Genomic DNA, 21716 nt, shown 5'->3' with positions numbered 1-21716 from the left:
ACAATTTTTTCAACTCGCCTGCTTTGCAACATAAACTTATTATGCAGAACACCAAAGCCTGCGGCACGGTTCGAACGAATAGAAAAAATGTACCAAAGTCTTTACCAGCAGATAAAAGTATGAAAAGAGGAGACATCCATGCCTTAAGTACAAAGGGTATAATATTCGTAAAATGGATGGATACCAAAGCAGTCCATATGTTGAGTAATTTCATATCTCCGGTGCCAACTAGCACAGTAAAGAGGAGGCAGACAGGAACTGCTCAAAAAATAAATGTTACATGTCCAGAAGTAGTGATACGCTGTAATAAATTTATGGGCGGTGTGGACCTTATGGACCAACGAAAAGTATGCTACGAGGTTGATCGCAAAGCCAAAACCAAATATTACCTGCGCCTCTTTTTTGACATGTTAGATATTTCTATGAATAACTCTTTTTTAGTGTACACAAAGTTGCACGCAAATCACCGAATAGAAGGTCCTCTTTTGAGCAGCCTTGAATATCGCCAACATGTAGCACGATGTCTTATAAATAATGTTACATGTAGACAGCGATCAAGACCCTCTTTAGTCTGCTCTGATAAGCTCCGGATTGGAAGTAAACGTAATTTGCCAGCGCATAACATGCAAAAGGCAGAAAGCCTTAAACGATGTGTCAATTGTGCAAAACGACGAATAGAAAATAGGACACATAATAGATGTGTTATGTGCAACGTCCATTTGTGTTTCACAAGTAAACGTAATTGTTTCGAGGATTACCATAAATAATATTTAATTTACTTGTTTTTGAGAATTTGTATCATCTTAATTGTATTGTAAAGCTAATAAAAGAAATTTCGATATTATAAACCATACTCGACGTTTATTTACTGTTATGGCCCATAGGGAAACATATTTCCCATGAAATTATAAAAAACCTACACAAACTAGGTTTTTGCATGTAGCTAGGTTTTTCTAGTGATATTCTCTTATTTTACACCCCAACTAGCCAAAATATTGTGTTGTATTGCAAATTTTAGTCTTGAATAACTTACGGTCCTGAAAGGGTTAAATATGATATACAGCAAATAGCTAGTACCCATTATCTATAAAAAAAATTGAAAACCCTCAAATGAGGTATGAAATGTAAAGAATGGAAATAAATGTATACTACTACTATTACTGCTACACTGAGACAGCTTCGCTTCTCAAAATCCTCACCAAATCTAAACCATCGCTCCTTACCAGAAGACATCGTTGTGGTCCTCAAGCAGCGAGTCGATGTGCACTGGAGCTGTCCCGGCTGCACCAAGGCCCTATCCAACCCTAGGGCCAAAGCGTTGAAAGAGGTGGGCTTGCAGGCGGGATTCACTACCGCAATAAGCGCAATCGCTGCGTCGCTTAAGGAGGCTATCATCGAACCACTGGCCGCGGAAGTGCGCGCGTTGATGCCTTCGTCGAGCCTTGGCTGTCCAGCGCAATTCAGGCGAGATTGCGTACAACCTGATCCATCCCATCCTCTGGTCGCTACTCCACGGGCCCGTAGGACCATCACCGAAGGCGTAAATAATGAAGCCATTGTGACCACCCAGCAGGCCCGGTCCTCGCCCTCATTCGCAGCAATCGTCGGAAGATCCCGTAATATTGATCGCGATATTATTGCAGGATCAAACACTGCTTCCTCGCCGAATCTGATTGCCACCCAGGACAGAAGGCCTTCGCGTTTCTGGCTGCATGTAGTGGGCATTGCACCGATGGTCACAGTGGCCCAATTAATTGCATCAGTGCAAGGACGGCTCGACACCGATGATGTGATCGCTTTCTCGCTCCTGGGTAAGGGAATTGATCCCTCTCTTTCAAGGTACGAATCCCCACGTCCTGTCGGGAGAAAGCGTTCTCTCCTGTTGGGGTGCGAGTCAGAGAGTTTGTACAATACGTTCGCCAGGAGAATCGTATAAACCAACCAGCACTACTTGACTCACCACTCTCACTCTCACTCGCATCTCACCATGCAAAACGGTCACTACCACCACACCGCTCCTCACTACACTAACCGGACACTTCTACACTCCGCTACGCACGTCTTCAGCGTCAACGCCAGGAATCACTACGTCTTCCCCCGTACCTGGTCGCAGGCTACACGTGCAACCGTGGCCCCTCCACGTAAAAGGAGGCGAGGTCCAGCTGGTGGTGAAACTAGCCCAAACCAGCCGAAAGTAGATGATTTCTTTCGTCCAATATCAAACTCAGCGAGCTAATTCACGTTGTGGTCCTTGCGCTGCGCCTAAGTTATCGAAACTATATTTTACATACCAAAACCTTCGGGGCCTTAGAACCAAACTAGTCGATTTTCGTCTCGCACTGTCGGAAGCTGACTTTGATGTGGGAGTCTTCACTGAAACGTGGCTAGATGACAATATCCCTAATAATTTGTTTCTGGATGAAAGCTTCGAATGCTTTCGCTGTGATCGTTCGTCTAACACTAGCATTCACACTCGAGGCGGAGGGGTGATGATTGTATGCTCGTCTAAATATGCGTCAAGTTTAGTCTCTACTAGTGTTACTAGCCTAGAAGCTGTGTGGGTAAGGCTGGCGTTCCCGAACTCTTTTGTGTACATTGCCCGAGCGCCACCGCGCTTTGTAAAACGCGCTTCGTACGCATGGTGACTTTTACTTCGTTTTCAGATTTATCGCGACGCGGCAGACGCGGTGAGCCGAAGTTCAAACGAATCCCACCGAATGCTCATGAGTACGGGTGCTTGGAACATGCTCTCCAAGAGAGATATTCTGCCGTCCCGTGTGGAAGAGATGCACTCTTCAAATGCGTTTCGCTACTCGCGCTATGACCAAAAAAATGTATGCTTTCAACTCTCACTCCCTGATGTTTTCACCTGTTTACGCTCCCTCCATGTTATTCTTTCTTCTTTATTTCTGTCCACCACTGCACTATGGAGCGAAAAGAGCAAATTGCCGGGATAAAATTCGGAATCCAATGTTTTGCAATTTTTTCATTGTAATATCGTGTAATACTATTATATTACACAAAATTATGATGTTTCTGGACAATCCCGCCAGGTGGCGCTGCAAAAATCACATATTTTTGGACTTTTCTATGGGTGCATTATTTTTTCAATCTTTTTTTACATTAATTTTACAGATTTTTTTTAGTTTTATGTAAAACAAACTAAATATACAACATAATTTTCTTTCAAAATATTGTTATCTGGAATATAATTGATATTCAAAGCATTTAACGCGGACATAACGTCTCCTAACGAAGAGCTACTATCTGAATATTCTGAACTTGTACCATCATCTTCTTGGGTTTGAATTGGCAAGGGACTGTTACTATTTGAGGAGCTGTAATCTACGAAGAATGTTTTTACTGCGTCTGGGTATGGAATTTGTTTTTTATTTTTCAACGATTTAGCCAGAGATATTGTTGAAATGTATGGATCGGATGATTGTAATGCTCTCATAAAAATGTCTTTAATATTGAATTCTCGTGACATTTTACGGGCGTGTTCTCTTCTATCCCTTCTGTATATTTTATTTCTACCTTCTGCTGCTTCCTCTCCTAAGGATCCCAATGGAGCTGGGGCATTTACAATGATTTCACCTACATGCGCAAGAACTTTATGGACAGTGGAAGGCATTTTGTACCAATTGTAATGATGTATGTAAAACTTGTATGTATCTTTGCAATATAGACTAATAGTTTTTGGATTTAAAGGCTGTGAACAGTTGATGGCTATTAAAATATTTCGAAACCTTTCTATGAGTTCTGTTTCTATTTGCAAAATATCGCTCAATTTTTCTATGTTTGAAAAAGCCCGACGACAAACATTTCCCGTCGTACTATTTCCACCCATTTGCCTTGGTTCATCTACTTTTACACCAAATTCCTTGTACATCTTTTCCAATACAATTTTTTTTCGATCATTGTACATGCTTTTAAAATTTTTAGTAACCTTCCATTTTTTAAATTCAATTCTGTACGAAATGTGAAGCAAGCATTCGAAAAATCTGATCCAACAGTGCAGTGGAGATATTCCATAAGATAAATTCTCAGGAGTTGGAATAAATCCATTTTCTAAGTGCTCTACACTGTTCATTTCGGTTGGTTTTGCACCACATATACAACATGTTTGCATAGATAGAGTGTCGGTTAAATATGCCAAAATTTTTCCATCAATTAAACTCATGTAAAATGAATAGTTTACCGTCACATTACTTGTTTCATTTAGCTGAATTGTATAAGGAACTAACCTGGTTATTTGGCTTTTGATTTCGTCTACTGTTTGTAAAACTTTTTCTTTTGACTCTTTCGCAAACTCGATCACAATTGGCCTGCAAAACCTAACACTTTGAGGCATCAAGTTTATCCAGATGATATCTGAATCGTCACTGATGAACGAAAGACGGATAGGCGTTAATGCCGATACTAATAAATCACTGTCTGATGCAGTATTTTCTCCGGAACCATGAAGCGGTTGATTGTAAATGCTGTGTCCACTAGATCCGTCAATGCCCCACGAGCACAATAATACGACGCTTAGTGAATCACACAAAGAAGATGAAAGGTGTCGCAAGATTTCTGCCTTTTGTATTTCAATTATTCTACACGCAGTGTGATTAACCAACTCTTGTAGATTAACTTCAGCTTTTGTTTCACTAATAGAAATAAAATCTTCACTTGGTGCGCAGGTTTTTTTAAGTTTGTTGATTTGGTAATATGACGGAAAAACTTTTTTTGATACTTTATGCAAATCATTATACTGGGATTTTGAGAAACTATTGTCTATAAAACATGCCAACGCTTCTTCGGCAGATACTAAAACATCACTTTTGGTTGTCATTGGCATAACACTTGAAGGATTTTTCAAAAACATGTCTATCATACTCATCAGCCTTAACTGCTTTTCTTTAAAAGCTAACAACCTCACTGAGTATAATTCCTTTTCGAGATTGCCGTTGATATCTGTCTCTTTGGCCACACTTCGACGTTTATTCCTCACGCAGAGATCATTAAACTCTTTTTTTGGCCGTCCACGACTTTTGTTTTCCGTATAGGCACTAATGTCAAATGGTTTGTTCAACCAGATTTTCGAATCCTTTTGAAAATTCTTCGAGTTTCTAGCACATTTCTTCAATCTAGCCTTGAAACTTTTTTCCAGTATCATCAACTTATTAGTCACTTTCAATTTATCACACGGTTTGATGCTTACTTTACTTTCAATGAACTGTAAAGCATACCCAATGTTTTCCTTGCAAGAAGCATTGTTTTTCAAAACGTTTATGATATCATTGATTATAAAGGAACCCATCGTGAAATTATTAAATCAATCTCAGATAGATTATTTACTTGAAAACTAAAAAAACGTTGTTCGTTCTCCAAGGAGCTTTCTGACAATTGGTGTTTATGCTGTTCAAGGTAAAGCTTGAATGATGTTTTTATAAACGAACGTATGTTATATATGTATCTTTTCAAATGCATACCGCTATGGTATGCCGTTCGAAGGTCAAAATTTTAACATCTACCTTAGCTGTTACTGTATGGTTAGGGTATATTGTTTTCAAAAGCAAATATTATCAAATATTTGTGTTCACTTCTATGAGTTATCCACCCACAATTAGCGGCGTTTTACCATTAGGGTAGAAAAAGAGTGACAGGTATATCTACCCAAAATTCACGGCTTTTACAGGTAAGGGTACAAACAGAACAAAGTGTTAGTGTAGGGTACATTTATTATTATTTATTATTTTAGTGTAGGGTACATTATTCCGAGGAATTTTGGGTATAAAAAAATGGGTTTGTGAGCTGTAGAACAAGTAAAAGCGACCTGATACATTCAAAGCAAACCAAACCAAGTTTCATTCTTTGCCAGTGACTTGGCTTGTCTTTCCCCTTTTATGTGATGTTCAATCACTACCCTGCTTCACATTTTTCATTGAATGAGACTTTCAAATTTGAATGCATTGAATGAGAATTCATATTTCTTACCACACATGATGCTGCATATGGCATGATGGAGGCGCCTAGTAGCTGATAAACTATAAGCTTCACATCTAAAGTACAGAATAACGTAAAGATGCGCGCGTATGCGCAAATAAAACTATCATTTATTGTTACAAAACATTCTAGGCTATAAGTGGGTATGCATCATATTACAATCTTTCGCAATCCTTAGCGATGGCATAAGGTTAAAAACAGAAAATTGAAAAATTTTCCGGGAGTTTTGCGAAACAATGCTTAATATTTTGTGACATTCAATTTCAATTAGCTTAAACTGTCAATAATTTTAAAGCTTGATAATAAACCTTTCCAAAACTGTGCTTGGAATCCGATTCCGACCATTATTATAGGAGTTACAGACCTTCAAAGTTGATGGATTTTTTTCAATTTTTCACGCAATATTTTCACGAATCTTGACTTTGAGAGGCTGTTTCTCAGAACCTGGAAGAGCAGAGGCTCTAGTTTTTGGGTCATTTCTTAGTTTCATCTTGTAGTTTAAGAAAACATGTCTCTTTTTTCTGAAATCCAAAAATGAATTTTTGATTTTTATCCCGGCTTCGCTCCATCGTGCACTGGCCGGTGCCCTGTATTGCTGGTATCACCGGCGCTATTCGTTTTTTTTTCTTTCCTATTCTTTCAACCTCACATTCTATGGGGGACACATACATGCTCGTCTGCTGCAACTATTAGCGGCTGCCCGTATCATGACTGGATGCGTATGGTGGGGGAGGGAGAAGTTTGCTTGGCTTCCGTTGGTGATTTACTGGTGATTGGTTTTGCACGGCTAGATTTTTCTCAGTAATGAGGTAGGTTATGAAATTAGTCAGAATTTTTGTTACTTACGGTTTTCGTTTTGCATTTGGAGCACTTGTATCTTTTTTGTCAGCAGTGTGTAATTGAACACCGACGTGTTGTGATCACTTACGAGGTGAGTAAGAAATCGCTCTTACCGGTTGCACCATGGGTTCTGCCGCAGGTACAAGAAGTAAAAGCCAGTTTTATTTTTCGGTAGCATGCATCAACCAAACCGATTGCCACCACCTCTACTCCCCCTGGCCGCTTCATCGCCTGCTCAGTGTGTTGCACCGCCACCTTTGCGCTTAAGCGCCCCGGCGTCAATCTCAACCGAACCACCGCCGCTACATTATTTTGTTCGTGCATCGTCAAAGCCATCAACGCTGGTTCCACAAGGAGCAAGGCTCGAAGCTGCCCGTCCCGTGACATCTTTAACGCCGGTTACGATTGGAGCAAGGCTCGAAGCTGATGTTACCCGTCCTGCGACACCCTTAACGCCGGTTGCACAAGAGAGTAGCACCTTCGCCAGGCTCGTAGCTGAAACGGAAGATCCTTTTGGTTTTGGTCCGCCTCCAATCAGGCGCCCTCACGTATCCACCATCCCAATGGAGCAACCAACTTCCTCTCAGCTTCCTCCTAGTTCTGCTCCTCCTCCGTCTCGTTCCGACATTCCTATAATCAGTCCAGCTGCGCAGTGTCCTTGTGAAAGAGAAATCCGTGACCTGAAGCGAAGAGTAGTCGACTTGCAGGTTGCATTGGAGCAATCCGTGACTATTCTAACGCTCGACCGCTCCGCGACTCGTCTCTCGAGTTTTGTGAAACTTGAGTCAAAGGAGCAGCTTGATGGTTTCGAGGAACGCCTTCGCAGGGATACTTCATTTGCCGATGAAACGGTTGCGCATTTGAAACAGGGTATCTTGAGTTGCGATGCAAAAACTCGCATCGTGCGAAGTATAGATACCCTTTTCAGTCGCCCACTTTTCGCGGAGTGCAGCTGGACTGGAGTTGGTCGTCATCATCCTAAAATTCCTTTTCACTCCTACACAAATATAATTAATTTGTTATGCCGGGTAGCTGGAAAAGAAGATGCGGCTTCCAAAGTGTTTGTCGAGAAGGTTTTGCGTAGTCGGTTGCATCAGGCGGCGGCTCGAGTAAATTTCAACCCAGGGAGGGTTGCGTTTTGCAAACATAACCGGAGACAATAAGTAAGCAATGAAATACTAAACAATATTATAACTAAAAAAGCCGGTTGTGTATTTTCTGTTCTTTTTTTTTCAGGTGGGATTCAGGCGGTTCATACAGACACACTCAAAAACGGCCCTTTTCAGGGCCACTGAATAATAATACAAAGAATGGTTTTGTTTACATTCATTTAAATGTTTATATGATTGATTTATAAATCATAAAAAAAAACATTTCTTCTTCTTGGCGTAACGACCTCTTGGTCATGCTTTCCCTGACTTGTTTCCGTGTTGTACGTGGATAGTCAGTCCTCTCCGGTCTCGGTTGGGATTCGAACCCACGCCGTCGAGGTGGTGAGCCCCGGCGCTCATGGGCCGATTTTCTACCCGGCGCTACCGCTCGGCTGTCGCGGACTCCCTCATTTAAAAAAAAAATTTATTCACAATTATTTTACAAACTCAGTTTAGCAGTTTACAATTAAGATGGCACTAAGGTATGAATCAATGGAGTGAACACCGTAAATCCGGGTCGTTTGTATGAATCAAGTGCCACTAATTTACACTTTATCGTATCTGTGTTGAATTCAGAATCTTCAGCGGCAAGACTGGACATTCTTCCCAGGTAAACATTAAGGAAGGTTGAGTTACAAGGAAAGGAGAAGTAAACATCCGCATCTATTACTTCTTTTCCTGTAATTTTTATAGCTCCACCAGCTCTCCTTGCACTGCTATAGCGCACAACTCGAAGATCTTTGGTCAAAAACCATCCGTTGATACTGTTATCCCAAAGCTCAAAGTCGTTCATTCTCAATCCAACTCTATCGCCTCGTGGAATGAGAAACGGTCCAGTTCTACGCAGCTGATGATGTGGTATTCGAATTTTATCGCACTCCGACTGACGGTTCGATATTTGTTCCAAGCATTTGTTTCCATGTCGCAAACGTCGTTTCAACGGCTGTGCTGCATTCTCAAACGGATAAGTGGAAATTTTATCCAGAGGCCCGAATCTGTTTACATCCTCAAAAATATGCAGTAGATTGTGAACGTTGCTGGAAATGAAACCCCTGCCAAATTTTTCACCGTATTGCCGAACGAAACATTGTAGCATATCATCCGCTTTTGGCCAATGTTGTCTGTACTCCACTGTTGATAAAATGGTGATAGCGCACGAATACAACATAAAGTGTTTGTAATCTTCTTCCTCTATGATGTCTTCCAGAACGACCGGACCCACGTAGTGCAGAAAACTCCGAAACTCCGTTGCCTTCCAATTGTTGATGTCTTTCAACGACCGCATCTTACGATTGATTTCCAACGGCAATGTGATCTCCAACAGCCTAGTTGAAATTATTTTGCTGATCTCCGAGGGCCAGCTGGGGAATCCCCATTTTCCAACTAAGCGTCCTTTCAGTAATCGTCTAGTGACTCCGTGATCGATAAGATGCAGTCGGTCAGCTACGACCATATCTTTGATAATATCGAACCGATTCAAATCTAGGAGCGGGGATCGTAGAGACGTCTTCTGATGCTCGGGATAGCCATGTTCGGCGAAAACCTCATGAGTCCTAGCAGACGCTTTCTCTACCGGATAAGCAGTTGTACCGGACGTATGGCTGTGCTCTCCTACGCAAACACATTTCTGGCATCCATTCAGCGAGTTGTGACCATATACACATTTTAGCGCTGTCCTGGCTTCGGTGTCTGCCACGATGAGGTGGATTACTACTCGAACAATGTGGCCGTTAAAATTTATTCCTTCGTTGATAACCACATTTGCCTCTTCGACGAAAGGACGTAGGACCTCTTCTACACTTTGTGGTTTTTTATATCCATGGAACACAGAAACGTACATCGGTTTGATATGAGGCATTCCATGTACGCTAGCCATCAAAGGCCAAAGTACAGCAGTACTGCTTGCACTGATCGAAATGCCGTCGTATCCAAAATTTAGTTTCAACTCCGACACTGAAGTCATGTCCTCGTCTTTGAAGCAGGTCACCAAACATTTCCGAAGTCCGTTGTACCACAATTTGCCTCCTGATACCTCGCTGATTCCTGTAGCTTTTCTGTTGGTTTTTTGCAGGGTTCTTGGATCCATTGGCAACACAAACTCAGTCACTTTTTTTCTCATGATAGCGAGGAACATCCGTAATGTATCCTGATCGACATCTTTCAGCACAGACCACGTGCGAAAGCACTCCTCTGCTTCCATCACGTCGAACATCGCGAACTCATCGTAGGGCTCATATCTAGGCTCTTGAGGCTCGTCGTCGCACTCGTAGGGAGAAACATGCACCACTTCTTCATCACTATCACAAGGAACGAAAGAAGTTCCCTCTTGCGCAAGTTCACTTTCTATCTGCCTTACACGTTTTGCATGGCTACCGGTTGCACGTTGTTGAACAAATCGATTTTTGTCATCTGCCATTTTTGCCGTCGCTGACTTTTGACTATCTGATAAATCGCAGGGTATAGTACAACTCTCGTTGAATATTCCTTTCGTAATGACACAACACAATGTTTATAAAACAACAACAGTACAAGCAAGCCGCGGTGCGCGATTCATTGCAGCTGTTTGAACGGATGGAGAACAAAACAAACCAGCGCAAAAAAGAATCTCTACCATCGATAGAGCCAAACAGTTATGAGTATTCCAAGCTGCTCTTACTCGCCGGAGTGCGTGCTCGACCAGAGCGGAGGCATTTAAACCTCTCGCGGAGCGAATTCGTATGGCCAACGCGTTTCGGTTTTTGCTCTTCATGTAGCGATCGATCGCGCTGGAACAAACCCGAGCGAATTGATGGGCGCGGTAAGGAGAGATTTCAGGCGGAGACGGGACTGAAAAATTTCTGCGTTGGTATAAAAGAGACAAGGCTATCACCAGCTCGCTCTTGCCCATTAATTTCCAGCCTAAACCCGAAGCTTGTGGCGCTTGGGTGGTGCTGTCTACATTCCGCCGGGGTCAAGCTCCGATATGCGAATAATAAACATTTTACGTGACAGTGTGAGCGAAGTATTAAGCAAATTACGCACCAATGATTGTATACTCTTGCTGGGCGATTTTAATCAGCCTTCTATTTCGTGGAATACGCATGGTTCACACGGCCAAATATTTGAACCGCACACAACCTCAGCGGCGGGCTCCTGCTTTGTTGACTGCTTGAACTATAACAACCTTATTCAATTATGCGGGGTTATAAACTGCTCGAACCATGTCCCAGATTTAGTCTTGACGAACGCTGACAATGCACCATTGTGCTCAAAAATGTCTATGTGCGAATCTACTATAACAAGCGCGGACCCACATCACCCGCCAGTTGACCATATCGCTGAGCGTTTTGTCGACCAGATCGTGTCAGCCGTCCATTCCTGTACCCCCACCACCTATTCCCCTCCTCTTAAACCGCTGTGGGCTGATAGAAGACTTAAAGTACTTGAAAGGGATAAGAACCGCTATCTTCGCTCCCTTCGTCGTCGACCATCTGAATATAGCAAACGTTTATACAAATACATGCCGCTTCAGCTTGTCGTATATACAACAGGGCTAGGTATCGGCTCTACAAAGCGAGGCTACAAATCCGCTTCCATGCCAACCCTCACTCCTTTTGGCGCTTCGTTAATTCCCGTAGAAGGTCACAGGTTCTGCCGTCAGTTGACTTTGGGTGAGAACTCAGCCTCCACCGCGTATGATAAGGCTTCCCTTTTTGCTGCCTATTTTGCATCCGCCTTTGATGCGCCTGTTGGCGGTTTTTCGAATGGTCTAGATCTCACACCTGAGAATGCCAATCTTACTCTCCTGGCCCAGACGGCATTCCAGCTGCTGTGTTAATCAAATGCCGCCATATTCTGGCTCCTCTACTTTCCCAAATTTTTACTCTCTCTATTTCACAAGGCAGCTTTCCTGCAATCTGGAAGGTTAGCTGGATTATGCCACGATTTAAAAAAGGGTCGCGCACAGTAGTGTCTAATTATAGAGGCATTTCGTTACAAAGCACCTGTGCTAAAACTTTCGAATCTACAATCTTCCCATCACTACTGCATGATTGCAAAGCTTATATTAGCCACGAGCAACATGGTTTCATGCCAGGCCGCTCTACTGTCACGAACCTAATATCGTCCGTATCAGCTGCATTGGAGAAACTTGATCGTGGTGGTCAAGTGGATGCCATATACACTGACTTTAAGGCTGCGTTTGATCGTGTCTGCCATCCGATCTACTGGCCAAGCTGGCAAAACTGGGATTTACGCCCAGCCTATGCACCTGGTTTACGTCATACTTGTCCCAACGTACTGGTGTTGTCAAGATCGACGATGCTTGTTCAGCAGCTTTTGGATGTCCTTCAGGTGTTCCTCAGGGTAGTGTTCTTCTCTCTCTTTATTAATGATGTCTGTCAAATTCTTCCCTCTAATGGTCATCTTCTCTTTGCAAATGACTTAAAAATCTTTCTATTATCTCTTTCTCTCGCTCTAAACTACCGCACATGGGACAATACACTCTAAACGGACACGCTAACCAAAAGGTGTCTGAAATTCGGGATCTGGGCGTCATATTGGACTCTAGACTCTTCTTGCATAAACATCACGCGCAGGTGCTTAGCTCGGCATTAAGAACATTGGGGTTTGTCCGCCGCCTCGCTCAAGAACTGACGGATCCTCAATGTTTGAAAAAAATGTATTGTGTCCTAGTTCGCCCAATACTACAGTATGCGAGCGTAGTATGGAGTCCGAAGGAGGTTACCTGGATCGCTAGGATTGAAAGGGTGCAATAACTTTTTACCCGGATTGCAGCTCGCCGCATTATACCGAACCATGACATTCCTCTCCCGCCCTAGGAGGTAAGGTGTCAAATTCTGGGCCTTCCTTCGTTGGAGACCAGGCGGGCACATACTCAGGCTTTACTGATTGCTGGCCTTCTATTGGGTACAACTGATGCGCCCTCCTTACTCCAACAAATTCCACTCTATGTCCCTTCCCGATCCTTAAGAACTCGTCCCCCATTGGCTCTTCCCAACCGCCGTACTCGTTATGGTAGTGACGATCCCCTGCTTGAATGTCTGCGACTGTTCAATGCTTGCTCTGACCACTTCGATTTCCAGCACTCCATATCTGCCTTCCGCTCTTTCCTTGCAGCACATGCACTTCCTTCCTAGAAGTTTTCCTTCCATTTATTTCCTTACCTTATTCACGCTCTGGCTGACGCGAGATATCGAACCAAGTACCATTCTGGCCGTCTTCAATCTGCCTAAGTCAATGTAGTAAAGTATTATTATACCTGTGTTAATCTTAAGCAGTATTTGCATAGCCCTAGAGGCAAGCAATAACATAAACAAATAAACATAAACATAAACACAAACCAGTTTTCTATAATCCTGACAGGAAGCTAACTTGTTCAACTATCCACATACTCACAACAACATATCCATACCCACTAGCATACAAGGCAGAAGTAGAGAAGCAATTAGAAAAACTGCTTCACGATGGCATAATTAGACCATCTAGGTTAGCATGGAATTCACCTGTGTGGCTTGTCCCCAAAAACATGGACTCTTCAGGTGAAAAGAAATTCCGACTAGTAATAGACTACCGTAAGATTAATGAAAAAAAAATTTCAGATAAATACCCCATGCCCGAAATAGCTAACACCATAGACCAACTAGGCGGCAATAGTTATTTTACTACTCTCGATCTCGCTTCGGGATTCCACCAAATCAAAATGAAAGAAGAAGACATCGAGAAGACAGCATTCTCAGTCAATTATGGTAAATATGAATTCGTTCGTATGCCATTTGGCTTGAAAAAACGCGCCCGCAATTTTTCAAAGGTATTGCGAGACCACATCGGTAAACGATGTTTCGTTTGTATCGATGACGTAATAGTCGTAGCTAACACCCCTCGAAGAACACCTGGAAAACTTAGAAATCGTCCTAAAAACCCAGCACGAAGCCAACCTCAAAATCCAGTTGGACAAAACAGAATTCCTGCATAAATTAGTCGAATTTCTTGGTTACATCATTACAGACAGAGGCATAAAACCAAATAAGAAAAAATAGAAGCAATAAAAAAATTCCCTGAACCAAAAATCTTAAGCATGTCAGAGGATTCTTAGGAATGATGGGATACTATCGGAGGTTTATAAAGGATTTTTATAAAATAGCCAAACCCTTAACTAAACTCCTAAGGGATGGAGCTGAGCGGCAGCAGTTCCACGTGTCTATAGGGTTTTGTTTTGTATTGTTGCTCCGTTTGCTTGTCGACGTAGATTGGCCGCAGCTTGCCATCGCCCGCGAACGTTTCTTGCACACTTCCAGCGTGTCACTGAACTGGAACAGAACCAACGGGAAGACTTCAAACGAATATAATATTTTAACTAGATCAATAGCAAGGAAAATTGTAGGAGAAGCGGCAAACCTTTTGAGTACCAACGCTGTTCTAAGCGACTGGGAGACAATCAAATCTAATTTCTTCTGCACTATAAAGATATGAGAAGTTTAGAAATTTTATGCCGGGATCTACAAGAATGAATCAATCCATAGCTTCTTCGTAAGGATTCATGAGGTTTACGAAGCAATCCGGATATTATTACAAATGGATACAGCATATGCCCTTGCCCCCTGGACCGCACTTATTAGCACTATATGCAGATCAAGCAATAATGGCATTATGTAAAGGTCTAGATGCAACATTTTTTAATAACTTCCTTTTGAATAACGATAAGCCAAAGAGCTTGGCAGATGCGTTCCAAAGGTGCTGCATGTATGAAGCTCGCTGCATTATACCTAACCAGGCCTCGCACAGCCACAGTAACCAAAACAACATGGTACCACCCCAGCAGTACTAACGAAATAATTTTCACAAAGGACAATCTGGACAAGGTCGTTTTCCCCAAAACAGAAACAATGGGTATAATATGTATCCACAGACGGGAAATTTTTCAAATCAAAGATATGTTTTTCCTCCAAATAACTTGGCTCAAAATTATTATACGCAGCCTTATAATAACACAAATCATGGAAATTAAAATCCTTCCCGAAATCTACAATACCCAGAACCAATGGAGGTGGATCCATCCTTAAGAACAAATTTTACAAATCAACCGGATCAGAAAAGATATAGGCCTGCTTCTTCACAGCAAATATCAGCTTATCTGATAGATTTAGGTTCTAATACAGGTCCACCAGCAAGGCCCGAAGCTGACTATAATCAGAAATATCAGCCACAACGGTCCAATATGCAGCCACCAAGGGACGAAGCGTATACCCAGGGATATGCTGAAACGAATTTTTTAGACCATTCCGCAAATTGGTAAAACCATTCCTCCCATACATCATTTTGCGGACAGTGTCGGAAGAATTTCCATTTTTAATAGATAGTGGATCAAACATACATTTAATATCATTTTTTAAATGAAAATGAAACATGTTAGATAATGAATGTGGCTTTGTAGAACGGTAATGTTGCCATGCCATCGATGATGCGTTGTTGCCATTATAGAGCGCAAGTTGTCAGATGAAACCTGCTACTTGTTATTGTTTTGATGGGACTTTGGAATAAAAAGCCGTAAAATGCTGTAAAAAGCCGGAAAATGCTGTAAGCCTGGAAAAACGAACGTTGTTGCAGATGCCTTAAGTCGAGCAGTATATTCAATGACCGCTACGCAACATTCTGCAGAAGAGAGCGATACCTTTTACATTCCTTCAACAGAGGCTCCTTTGAATGCCTTTAGGCACCAAGTCATTTTAAAAGAAGGACAAGATAATGTAGAAATATCTCACCCATTCCCAAATTTTAAACGGATATCAGTAAAAAAACAAAACACAGATGAACGAAATATACTAAAACTATTAAAAGACCATTTTAATCCATCGAAGTTGAACGGATTTTTCACTTCAGAATCCTTAATGAGTAAGATACAGGAAGTATACAAGAAAAACTTCAGCCAACAAATATTTTGAAAATACGTTTCACTCAAAGAAAACTAGAGGATGTAGAATCTAGTACCAGACAGATGGATATTATAAACGATGAACATAATAAAGCCCATCGCGGATTGGAGGAAAATAAAGCGAAAATTTTAAGAAAATAAAGTAAAGTGAAACAATTTATAAAGAACTGTCGCTTATGTAATGAATGTAAAAATGACGGAAACCCTTTAAAACAACCAATTTAAAAAACCCCATTACCCAAGGAACCTTTAGAAATAATGCACATAGACATTATTTTCTTAGAGAATCACTACTTCCTCACGTGCATAGATAAATTTTCAAAGTAAGCTCAGGCAAGGAAAATAGGATCTAGAGCCACAGTGGATATCATTCCCGCTTTGAAAGACATGATAATGAAAATAAAACCACCCAAGATGTTGGTAATGGACGGCGAAAAATCATTTAATTCTGGAGAAATCACAAATCTGTTAAACATTTACAATATAGAATCTTGTGTAACAGCAACAGGCAGAAGTGAGATGAATGGCATTGTTGAGCGATTCCATTCAACCCTTTTGGAAATTTATCGGATCACAAAATCCGAGAATCCAAGCATTACTACGATCGAAATCATGGAGCTAGCGTTATTCAAATAAGAAGTTTAAAATTATAACACCAACAAATAATAATCCCAAAATATTAGAAAAAGATTTAGAGAATATTAAGATATAACAAGAAAAAGATGTAAGATATTACAAAAGGGATAAAACAGAATCTATTGTACCAGACCAGGCGATGGCTTATATGAAAACGAAACGAAGATTAAAACATGCCAAACCGTATAAAAAAATTGATATTGATAAGATAAATAGAACCACAGTTACAACAAAGCAAGGAAGTAGAGTACATAAGAATGACATTAAAATTAAAAAGGCTTAATTATTTTTTCGCAGGATCCTGCCTAGTGCTCCTGTTTAGTTCCCTAATTGAAACACAATTCACAACGATTATCGAAGAAGAATTTACGAACGCGTACGAAATGTTGAAAAACACATTCCCTATACGAAGAACTAAAAGATGGGAAACGCTAGGTACGGTATGGAAATTTATAGCAGGTACACCTGCTGCGAATGATTTAAGATTAATAAATTCTTCCATAAATGAGCTCATAAACAATAACAATGTACATGTTGTGAAAACAACGGTCCGATAGGCAAGTTTAAATTGAACCGGTTGGAGCCGTCAACAGAAAGCAGTAGTAGTGGTGAGAAGCTGCGTCCGCTAGCTGGTCAAGGACCGTAGGGTCCATCCAAGAAAGAGACGACCAGCTGACGGGCGCGGCTGATAAAATGATAAACACTCCAGCCGGGACAATGGCTTTTTCGGTCAAAATAAGTGGAAAAAGGAACACATAAATTTTAGCGTTTGGGACTCTAGAACAAAAATAAAGAATACCACTGCTTAAAAAACGTGTTTTGAAAAAGAAAGAAGGAGAAAGAAAAAGAGTTGACCGAAAACCTGTTGCAGGACGCAACAGCACAAGTTAAAATTAATAGGGACCTCTCACAGCAGCTCACGGACACCTTAGATCGTATTCGAGTCAAGTTGAGAATCACGAGAGACACCTCAATAGAATTTTTTTCTCTAAATATTCTATTAAATTTGAAAATCCTGTCCGAAAATTAAGTTTAATTACAGACAGCATTGTCTTAGCGAAGTTGGGAGTAACAATCCCTCGTATTTTGAATAGAAAAGAAATGGATATGATTGTAAGAAACGTGCGAAAACAGAATCTAACTATTCATACTACAACCGAGGCGCTTTCATTTATAAACACGAAGATAGTGACGGATAATAACGAAATTTTGTTCATAATTAGCAGTCCGAAGCTAAGGATCGAATCATAAAAAAAATTCAAGTGTATGCGGTTACGAATAGAGATAAGAAAATACAGGTTCCACACTCCCTCTACCTATCCTCCGATAAGAAAGCATTCGTGGTAACAACATTGGAACAAATGATCTATAAGATGGAAGACCTAGAGGAAGACAACTCGTCGTGTGTTCCCAAAATCATTTAAGGCGGGAATCCAGCATGTAATTTCTTCGTTGATACCGCCGAAAAAGAGTTAATCAACTTAGATGCTACACACGTTATAATCAATTCGGCCGTTGATTTCATACTGGACTCCACATGTGGAATTGAAAGGAGAAACCTAACTGGATCATTTCTCGTACAGAGTTCCCGGGATCGCCATTGAGCTTGCCAATCTACGGCGTACACATCGAGCCACAGAAGATGCGAAACCTGAGCCTAGAACATCTTCACTCCCTACATCTCGAGCTACGCAGCGAGATGAGGCAGATACGGCTGGAGACAGACAGCATCACATGGACGACATGGTCGCTTCCAAGCCTAATAGGTACGCTACTTCTGTGCATCATCGTCATGTCAGTATGCTACCTGATTTGAATTCGGAACAACAAGAAAACCGAATTGATCGTCAACACTCATCAAGTACAGCCAACATCGCCAGCGTCCAGCGAATCCAAGAGTTCATCTTACCAGCCGCTGACAATGATGGAACTTTTTCGTACGGAGCCTCAAATTTTAGAGAGGGCAAGTTATAGGACGGCTACCTCCCACCGTCGCCATCCTTCACCGACTACCCAACACGGCTCCAGACGCACGGCTTATTCCACCACAGGCTACAGGACGGCTACCCGTCACCGTCGCCATCCTCCACCGGCTAGGCGACATGGCTCCAGACACTCGGGTTATTCCAGCACGGGATGGTTACTCAAATTACGGCTCAAATTTTCGCTCCTTACAAAAAACAAGGGAATCAGAATTCAAAAATCCTACTTACCGAAAGCCGCCAAAAGATTGCATGAAGTGTGCTAACAGAGCTAAAAGAAACAAATTAAACTTTTGTAAATTTTAAGCAATGTTATACAGAAATAAGAATAAAGTTAAATTACTTACTTCATTCCCTTTGATTTCCGCTGCTGCTAAATGATTGAAGTGTTGCAAAAAGCATCTTATTCGTGGATTAAACAGAACTGCCTCGTATCCATTCTGCTTGTACAATAATCAACAATTGCATCATTGTCTACTTTTTTAAACCCCTTCCTTAAGCTTAACACTTTGTTGATTGGAGACGAAGATCTTCATCTGTATTTGACTGCACAATGTTGACGGGCAGACGAACATATCCGTGCACACCGATGCACGGCTTGCTTAACACTAGAACTACCTTACCAGCCATTTTGACTGGTCAGGTACTTTTTCAATCAAATTTATTTCTTAAGGCTGAACAATTCCACCAAATGTTAATGCGTAACTTTCACACATCCAATGGAATGTTCATTTTTATGTATTCAAACATAAAATTTTCTTTTTAATATTGAAAATATTTGCGCTAAAGTTTCAAGCGTGAAAATCGCGGTAGCTCTAGTGTAAATAGAACATTTGTTTTATTTGTTCGATACGTTGTTACCATTTCGATTGTTCGTTCGTAACCGATTAATATCGGCCTTATTTTTCGTTGGAATGCTCGTGTAATTGCTCGTTACCATTGCTAGTTGCTATGCTCGTGAACGTACTCGCGGCGAACCTCGGTGAGAGCAGCTAGTTTTAGGTAAAAAGCGTAAGTTATCCAAGTGTTACAACGGAGAAAAATAAAAAAGAATGTATTACATCATACTCATACACATTTTATTTCTATACTTACCATACACTCACTAAAATGATCAAACGGTCATTTCTGTTTTGAAACAGAATGGACAATGCATCTGTTTTCAAAGAAACGTGAACAATGCAGATAGACATCCTGTCCATTCGTTTCTCAAGTACACATAGTTTGACGAACGAAAAAAATAGGTTTTACTAACATGATTCAACAAGACATAAATAGGCTTAGTGAAACAGATTATATCGAGGAATCGCAAACGACTAACCAAGTTGAAATTTTTGTTCAACATTTAGAAACAAACGTCTTGTTACCAATCTCAAAGCTTCAAATCGTGTACAAAGCAATCACAGTAACCACAATCAACTTTCGTAGCTAGCGGCAATAGTAAATGAACTGTGTTTTTCCACTCAATTATCTTGTAATCCAGTTACAAAAGCACACACGAATGCACGGAACTTACAGTATAATGCACGGAACTAACAGTATAAGCTTGTTTTCCATAATGCCAAATAGTGTGCGCCATTTTCCGTGACAAACTTAATTCACACACCGTTCTTCACTATCACTTTTCCTGGAAGTTACACTTGCACGGCTTTGCGGATGAAAATGAGAGGAAACCAAAGGTGGCTTATTAGACACCTGACAAGCTGTTGCATACTGAGCAAAATGAATGAATTTTCCTCTTCATTACTTTTCCAAATTTTCGCTCCTTATAAAATTAATCAACATTCAAAAATCCTACTTACCGAAAGCCGCCAAAAGTTTGTCTGAAGTGTGCTAACAGAGCTAAAAGAAACAATTTAAACTTTTGTTAATTCTAAGCAATGTTATAGAGAAATAAGAATAAAGTTAAATTACTTACTTCATTCCCTTCGATTTTCGCTGCTGCTACATGATTGAAGTGTTTAGCATAGCATAAACCATATTTGTCAATAGTCAATAGTTGCAGCGCTGTTGTTTGCGCCGTGCTATAATCGCGTAATACTTATGAAGTTCTTTAGTTAATTTATAATTAAATTAAATTTAGAAGTTTAATAGTTATTTCATTTAACATCCTTACTAACGAACCTTCACGGGGTGCATTAGATTTGAAAAAAGAAAGATGGAAGATTCTTGCAAAAATTAAATTTGTAATCAAATTTGGAGCAAATATTAAATTCTATGTAAATGAATCAAATTTAAAGTTTAACGACAAAAATTAGAAACAAAGAAAATTATGTCATTAAAATGCTTTACAATTTCTGCGTTTAACGTTTAATGATTGAAATGATTTTCATACGAAATAGTTCAGATTCTTCATCAAATCATCTATGTCACTAGAATGCTTTACGTTTTCTGCGTTTAACGTTTAATGATAGAAATGATTTTCACACGAAATAGTTCAGATTCTTCATCAAAGTACGCCTTTGCTTTAACCTTCATAAAGAAATCCAGTATCTAAAACAAACAGATAAGAACGAAAAATTATTCCATAAAGTATACCTTCAGGTTAAAGAATCTGAATGAGAGATCACCACTTACTTTCTATATGATATTCCGAACAGAAAAGCTTCCTTGTGAGCCCTGGGGGGTATCGGCGCTTGGACCACGATTTGTCAAGCTGGGAGAAGAGTCCCAAGTCTATCAAAAAAAATTGATTTCCACAGTTCGCAGTTAGCTTGACCGCCCGGATCCAGAAGCCTTCGTAGTTTACCAAACATCCATAGATATGTTCGGGCTCTCCTAAGTACTCGTTCCGATCCAATTGAAAATTTCCGAAGTGGCCAAGATTGCTTCAACCTTATGGCTGGTGGCAAACTCGGACGCTTCCACTATAACGAGCTCTTGTTCCTCGTGCTATTGAATGTCAGACCGGAAGGAAGCTTCATCGAACTAAAATAGAAAGCGACTTGTATTATCACGATGCATCTCTTGCGACTTGTATTATCAAGGACAGTATTAATTATCAGCAGACCCGACAATAAGTAGGCACATTCTAGAGGTAATTGAAAAAAAGGAATAACTTACCTCACTTTCGTAAACGGGTTTGTACGTTGCAGGATCCGTTGCCTCGAGCTTGATCGTTTTCACTGCCGTGGGGTTGTCATGGAACGCACTTTGGCGCCCAAAAGATACTGTGACTCGACGTGA

At 40.8% G+C, this 21716-nt stretch overlaps 1 pseudogene; it reads left to right on the top strand.

Moving 5' to 3' along the window:
* The first annotated feature begins 1141 nt into the window (after positions 1-1141).
* Positions 1142-18364, top strand: LOC131291222 (uncharacterized; annotated as a pseudogene).
* The last annotated feature ends 3352 nt before the right edge of the window (positions 18365-21716 follow it).

This window comes from Anopheles ziemanni, chromosome X, assembly GCF_943734765.1.
Source record: "Anopheles ziemanni chromosome X, idAnoZiCoDA_A2_x.2, whole genome shotgun sequence".
NCBI lineage: Eukaryota > Metazoa > Arthropoda > Insecta > Diptera > Culicidae > Anopheles > Anopheles ziemanni.
The sequence above is the reverse complement of the archived record's forward strand: the minus strand, read 5'-3'. Positions and strand labels throughout refer to the sequence as shown.